We start from the raw sequence: 7,628 nt of genomic DNA on the forward strand, positions 1-7,628 counted from the left end.
GGAAAGATGCTGGGAGTGAGGCAGGACACCTGCTTACCTGTAGGCCTTTCAGCAGAGCCACAGAAGCTTATCATGTACCGGAACTGTTCCAAGTGCTTTCCATATATTTAACCCCTGCCACAATCCTATGAGGTAGGTACTACCGTTATCCCCACTTTACAGATGGGAAAAGTAAGACTCAGAGGTATTAAGTAACTTGCCAAGGTCACACAGCTAGGAAATGGTGGAGCTGGGGCTTGAATCCAGGTTGTGGCTCCGCTTACCCCCATGCCATACTGCATATATTCTGTATGCATTCTATTCATTTTTCTACCATGGCCTAGGAGAGGATACCAAGGAAAGGGAAATGGAGGGCGGGGGGATTCTAGGAGGAAGGATCCAAGGAAAGTCATACAAATCGGTGAAAAGGAAAATCCCAAACATACTTTCCCCCATTTATGTTTCCCCTCAACACTACTCTTGCCTTTTTTTCATGTCTCCTTCTTGTTCCCTGTGTCTGGGAGACTGAGGAGATGGCCTGGGATGATTACCCTGCTCACTGGTAGCCCAAGGAGATCACAGGGACTGGACCTTCCACCTGTCCTGTTTCTATTGCTGGCGGGCAGGGCCCACCAGTCTCCAGCCAAGTGGGGAAGGTTTTTCCCTTCTCGAGATTCCTGGATGGGGACAGTGGCATTAGTTCTCAGGAGATATGTGATGGAGACAGAAGCCTGGAGGGGGCAGGGGACTGGGAGTGTGTCTGAGGAAGACATTCAGGCCAGATGGTTAGTCATTTTGGGGACAGTCAATGCCGTGTCCTGGTACAGCCTCCACCCTCCTCTGACTGTCACTAGATGTCTGGCAGGTGTGTTGGGACAGATAATCAATAATAATAATAGTTTACATGCACCAGGCCCTGTTCTTGATTTTTATAAACATTCACTGATTCAATTATCACAACCACCTTATGAAATAGGGTTGTTATCATAGTTTTCTCATTTTACAGATGAGGAAGCTGAGACATGAAGAGGTTAAATGACTTGCCCAAGGTCCCACAACTAGGAAGTGTGGAGCAGTGAGTGATTCCAGCCAGGTGATTTCAAGTCTGTGTGCTTTATCACTCGCAATCCTGCCTCTCAAACATTCTGGCAGCTCCTACACAGGGGGGAAAGCCCACGCCAAGGTCATTTCCCCACACCTGTGTGCACTGGCTCTGGGGGAAGGGAAGGAACAGGTAGACAGGGAACCTGAGCAGCAGGCCCCCTTGACACAGTCTGCCTAGACAGTGAGCTCCTGCCAGGGCATGAAACCCCTCAAGCCCTCCTCCATTCACTTCAGGCAGGTGGAAGAGGCTCCCACAGGATAGTCACGGAGGGTGGGATGGGTGAGGAGGGCTTCTTGGACCAGGCTTTGACTCTGGGCTGTGTTTCCCCCACCTTGGCCTCTTTGCTGAGCTCTACGCATGGTGAACCATAGCTTCCTGGATCTCCATGGAAGCCTCACATTCTGTGCGTCCAAACCACCACCCCCCTCCTGCCTTCCCTCTCTCAGCTCCCTGCTCCCTGAAGCCCCCCGCTGCCTAAGCAAGGAACCTGGTACCCCAGGTCCCTCCTCCCATATCAGGTGCCAAGTCTGATTGATTCAACCAATGAAACATCTTTTGTACCTGTTCCTTATTCACCACCCCCACTGCAACTGCTATACCCCATGGTGGTCTCTTCCAGCACTTACTAAGTGCACCATACTGTGTTAGTCACTTTATAGACATCTTTTATTCTCAGAACAATTCCTATTTGCAAGTCAGGAAACTGGGGAGCAGAGGAGTGAAGTAACTTGCCCAAGGTCACACAGCTAGTAGGTGGTAGAGCCAGACTCAGGCAGTCTAACTGCAGAGTCCATATTCTTACCACTATTTTGTACTGCTACCCCCCGCCATGATTACCACTCTCAGCCTTGCCTTGCTCGGTGCTTCCTGTGCAATGCCACATGAATCATTAAAGAATCTTTAATTCATACAACAGCATTTGCTGTAGGTAGCAGGAACTCTGCTGTAAATCGGAGGTCTAAAGCTGAGCAGCAGATACTGTCCCAAAGGTTCAGGACCATAGAGCCTAGTAGAATTATCTTTTCTCTCCCTAACACACTAATCTGATTGGCTGTCCCCACCCAGCACAGTGTCTGGCATAAAGCAGGTGCTTAATGATTATGGGTGGGAATGAAATGAACAGGAACCATGGGAAGTCAGCTGGTGCCTGCCAAGGGCCTATACCCTGGACAGCTTGGAAGGGAGAGGAGCTAGTTTACTGGATCATTGTTAAGGCCTCTGATTTCATTTCCCTCCCTCCTTGCCACTTCCTTGTCCCCTACTTGTGTCTCCTCTGTCCTATCCTGCAAAGGCTCAGCTATGTCATTTGAGGGTGATTGCTGGGATGGAGAATGAGATGGGAGAGGGAGTTTCCACTAATAGGCCTCCCACAGGACTGCAGAAAAGGGCCAGCTTGGAGACCAACTCTGAAATAAGGGAGTAGCAGGTGGAGCTGTGCTGGGACCTTGGCCTGTAGCCAGATCTCCCCCAGCACCCCTGGGAATTGACATTGGCCATGGGCGGTCAACAGTGGGGAGAGATTGAGAAGAGAGCCCAGGTATCCTCTTCTGTTCTCTGCCTCCTGGCTCTGCAAGGTTTAAAGCCCTCTGACTCCTGCCCAGGCTCCTTCCCCCAAGGGCGGTTCCAGTTCAGTTCCCCCATCTCCTCCCCTGCTCATTCCTGGGGTGGGGGGTGGAGGCAGAGAGCGGGAACATTGATGGGCACTGAGCCAAACCTTCCTAGGACTAAGGTCACAGCCAGTCACTCATGAGCCCCATGGCAGTGATGGAGGCAGAGGAAGGATGGGCTCCTGCCTTCCCTAGGTGGGGAGGTGGGCAAGCCGGGGCTCACAGTCAGGGTGGGGACCGGCAGGGTGCTTGCAGAGGCAAGAGCAGTGACCCCACACTACCTGTGGGTACATGCTCCAGCTACCTGTGCGTGACAGGGGCAAAGAAGCCATCACTGAACAGGCTGTGGTGGTGGTGGTGGCTGGAGGGTGGGGAGAGGGTGGGAGAAGCCAGGAGGGCAGGGGAGAAGACGGGCAGGTTTGGAGGTGGCCCTAAAGGGAAGGGAACCAGCCTGCCTCCCAAGCAAATTTGGTGTTCTTTGAACGTGCAGAAATTAACTGCCCTCTGCCCCCAGCTTCTGCCTCTCAAGGAGGGAGCGTGTATCAGTGTCTCCTGTGCGTCCTAAGAGTGGTCTAACCTTGAATGGTCAGTGTTCTGAAATGGCTGCTCTGTTCTAGTTGCGGCCACTTTCCCGCAGACTCACTTTCCCCCTCACTCCTGTACCTCTGTCCTGGGGCTGACCGCCCCCACATGCTACCTGCCTGCCACCTCCTCCCCACTCCCCTCTTCCCAACATTCCCAGCATTCCCAAACCTTTGTCTCAGTGTTCCCATCTTCTACCTCATCCTGGGCCCACGGCCTCCGGCCTCCGTTCAGGACTCAAACCCTGTTCTTTACCCTCTGGTTTCAGAGACCAGGCAGGGGTGACTGTGGGAGCCTGGGGGAGGGGAGGGCCCTGGGCCCTGCTCACGAGATGCCCAGTTCTGTCTCCCAGTCACTCAGGGGGGTCCAGAGCACTGGCTGGGAGGGGTGCGCAGGGTGGGGGAGGAGGTGGGTAGCCAGATTAGCTGGCCAGGGAGAAGGGCTCCTTCCAGCATCAGAGCAGGCCCCAATCCCGCCCCCAAATCCCACTCGGGAAGTGCTGGGGTCAGAGAGGAAGCGGAACAGTCCCAAGACTTTCTGGCACCAGATCTACTGCCCATTTCCTCCGTCAAGACAGCACTTGGTAACAGATCAGAGGAGGGTGTGAAGGTGGGGGTGTAGAGAGGGAAACAAAAGTGGGGTCCAGAGAGGGAGAGAGAAAAGAGAGAAGTCTCCAGTTCTACCTGAGAGATAGACACAGGCCACCCTCTCAGCCTTTGGCTCTGGATGGAGAGGCACCCAGGGGCACAGGAAGCCCTTCCTGCTCTTCAGCCCGGCCTCTCCTCCTCTAGGCGCTTCACCTCCAGGAGTGGAGAGCCTGGTCCAGTGCTCCACTGAACACACTGCAGGGCTGGCCTGAATCCTGATTCAGTCTTCCCCGGCCCAGCCTCCTCTGGCCCCAGCTGAGGGTGCCGGGAGCTGCAGAGCGGCCAGGGCTTGCCTGGTGCTGCCCCAGCTTGGGCCCCATTTCCTTGCCACATGCCTGGCCCTCACCACATTGAGTCAAAGGATTGCATAACTATTTCACGATTCCTCCTCCAGGAGAGTGTAAGCTATCAGAGGGCGGGAAGCAGCTCTGCTTTGCCCGAAGCTACAGGCCTTGCGTGGCCAACGCCTTGTACATAGAAGGCCCTCGGGAGAGATTTCCTGCATTAAATAGTAAATGAATTTCCCCACTCTCCTGCCATGAGTCCTTCTCGCCTCCCTCCTAGCTCCCCAGATCTGTCTTTCCTCCTGGGGCCTGTCCACCCAGTTCTTGACCAAATGCCATCCCTCAAACTGCCTCAGTGCTTCGCTTGTCCATCCCTTCCCCCTCCAGAAGGTACCATCAGATGTGGCCCCTGGAGCCTGTCTAGGTTGCCACGCTTGGGTCCCATGCTCTGGACTAAGCACAGGTGACAGCCTTATTTCTAGTCCTTTACTTCACCCAGTGCCCATGCAGCTAGACTAGTGGGGAACCCACATGCATCCATGAAGGATCCATAGTGACTCTCTCATCCAATAAACCTGATCCCCAAATCCAAATCTAAAGGGTAAATGTTGATTAACCCCTGTGCCAGGCTTTGCCCTTGGGGAAGAGTGAGTGCTCTCCCCTCCTGCCCTCCAGCCTTGTTCTCTCACTCCTCACTCGCAGGTGCATTCCCTGCCCTTCTTCATCCCCTGGCAGCTTCCAAGAGTCACCCAAGTGAATCAGCCCCATCTGCCTTCAGGCTCAAGTCCCTGTTGAGGTGAACTGCATGCTTTACCCACCTCACCCTCCCCATCCAACAGCAACTCCCTCGGTAAAAGAGGAAAGAGAATGGAGCAGGTACCTGTGGTTGAAGGTTCAGGTCAGGAGGCGAGGGTTGCCAGAGGACACCAGGAGAAGGGAGCAGCCTAGGCCCTGGCTCCTCCGTGCTGCTCTCCCTACGCTGCTGCGGCTGTGACATCCCCCACCACCACCGCCTGTGGCTCTGCTCCTGATGCTCTTTTAGCTTGTGAACTCAAAGACCTGCTGCTTCCGCTCAGCATCTTCTCACTCTCCATCCTGCCCTCTGTGCAGACCTCCAGGCTGTCAGTGGGCAGGCAGAGGAAGTGGGGTCAAGGTGAGAAGCCAGGCTCCGAGCAGTTTCACTCTGGCCCTGAGAAGTGAGGACAGTCCCTTCTAGGGGCAGAAGGCAGCCCCAGCCCTGGGGAGCAGCATTCCAGTACAAGGTGACCCCTGCATCTGAGTCCTTCCTGTAGCCTCAGAAGCTAGAATGCACCATGAGGGGACCAGTTCCTCTCTGCAGCCACCCACCTGCTCCTCCTCTCTAGGCAGTCCTTTCTGCTCTGTGTTCTACAAGTCTGACCTCAGGAGAAAGATGGAGCTGCAGGAGGGAGCCTGGGTGGGTGAGCAGGGGAAAGGAATCCACCTCAGGGTCAAGCACAGCCTTGGGCTGTCATATCCAGGGTCCTCCACCTTGAACTCCCCAAGGGCTGGGGGTGGGCAAGAGGACCAGGTAAGGTCCGGGGAGAATCTTATGGAATTTACCACCTAAGTTCATGCACACAGATATTAGCCCAACCTACAAAGCGGAGTCTGAAAGCACAAGGTTGGGGAATGCTGCCCCCTAGAGCCAGGATCAAAAATTCTTTATGGACATTCAGCCGTTCTCTGTTTATTGCACGAGTATTGAGTTCCTACCTAGGCACAGGCATTATGCTAGATACTTAGAATACAGCAGTGATGGAGGCAGGCAATAGAGTGACTAACCATCACGGTTTGCCCTAGATTGAGGGGTTTCTCAGGACATGGGACTTTCAGTGATAAAACTGAAAAAGCCCCAGGCAAATTGGGACGAGTCAGTCACCTAAGAGAGAAGCCCCTGCTCTCCTGGAGGTCATATTCCAATGGCAATGGCAGGGGTGGGGGTGGAAAGGATAAATACATAAGACAATTTCACGTAGCGGTAAGTGCTGTGGAGGAAGGATAACAGAGTGCAGGATCCTCTGAGGAGGCAGCAGTTGAGCTGAGACTTGGCTGATGAGGGATCAATCCTATGAGCACTCAAAGAAGAGCTTTCCAGGCACAAAGCACAAAAACCCTGGGGCAGGAAAAAGTGTGGCGGGTTTGAGAAACAGAGAGAAAGCCTGGGCAAGGGTGACTGAGGCTGGTTGTAGCTGGCAAGACTCTGATCAATTTACCCTAAGAGCTATGGGAAGCTATTGGAGGGGCTGAAGCAGGGAATACTATGTTCTGGTTTGTTATTTTTAAAAGCTCCTTCCAGTTGCTGGGTGGGGAGTGGATTGGAGGGGAAGGAATGAACGGAGGAGGACTAGTTAAGAGGCTGTTGCAGATGGGTAGGTGGCTGGATTAGGGTGACAGTGGGGCTGGAGAGAGAGGACAGGGCAGGTCCAACTGTATTTTTTTAACGAATTGGACATAGGGGTGAAGGAAAGGGAGGACTCAGGGATGACGCGTATGTCTGGGTCTGGAGCCACAGTAAACAAGGATGTGCCCCAGGGGCATCAGGGGTCCCTCTGCGTGGGGATTAGGAGAAGAGAGAGGAGGAGGCCCTGGCAAGGCCAATAAACTCAATCAACTGGAAGATAGCTCAGTGGTTGTATCCTTGATGTAGCATGGTGGGAGAAGATATATGTCTGGAATGTGCCTTTTTCGGGGAGCAAGGAAGGAGTTTCTTAGAAGGCAGGATGTGTGCATATGGGAGTTAGCAATCTGTCTTAATATTGATGGGCCCAGTTGCAAAGAGACTGCAGAGGGGTCGATGGTTCAGACAGGTTATCCATAAAGCAGTGGTCCCCAACCCTTTTGGCACCAGGGATTGGTTTCATGGAAGACAATTTTTCCAAGGACTGAGGGATATTAGATTCCCTTAAGGAGCACGTAAGAAGCTTTGAAGCTTCACTTGCCCACCTGCCACTCACCTCCTGCTGTGCGGCCCAGTTCCTAACAGGCCACAGACCAGGACTGGTCGGAGACCAGGGGGCTTGGGGACCTCAGCCATAAAGGACCTGTTTAGATGACTTGAAATGGAATGAGGATGGTGTATCAGGATAATAAGGTTAGCTGTAACAAACAACCCCAAATCTCAGGGGCTTGGCACAGCAGAGGTGCATTCCTCACTCACGTTACAGTCCAGTGAGGGTCTGGGGGGGGGGGGGTGGCCCTGGTCCATTCATTCACTGGAGGCTTCCAGGCTCTTCTCATCATGTGGTGCTGCTCCCTTCAACACACGCCCCCTAACATCACCACAGAATGGGAGGAGGGAATGCAGGATGTTTGGGAGACTTTTATGAGTCCAGCCTAGAAATGGCACACATTGCTTCTGCCTTCATTCCATTGCTCAGAGCTCAATCCCATGGCATCAGTTTAG

This window comes from Eulemur rufifrons, chromosome 16, assembly GCF_041146395.1.
Source record: "Eulemur rufifrons isolate Redbay chromosome 16, OSU_ERuf_1, whole genome shotgun sequence".
Classification (NCBI taxonomy): domain Eukaryota; kingdom Metazoa; phylum Chordata; class Mammalia; order Primates; family Lemuridae; genus Eulemur; species Eulemur rufifrons.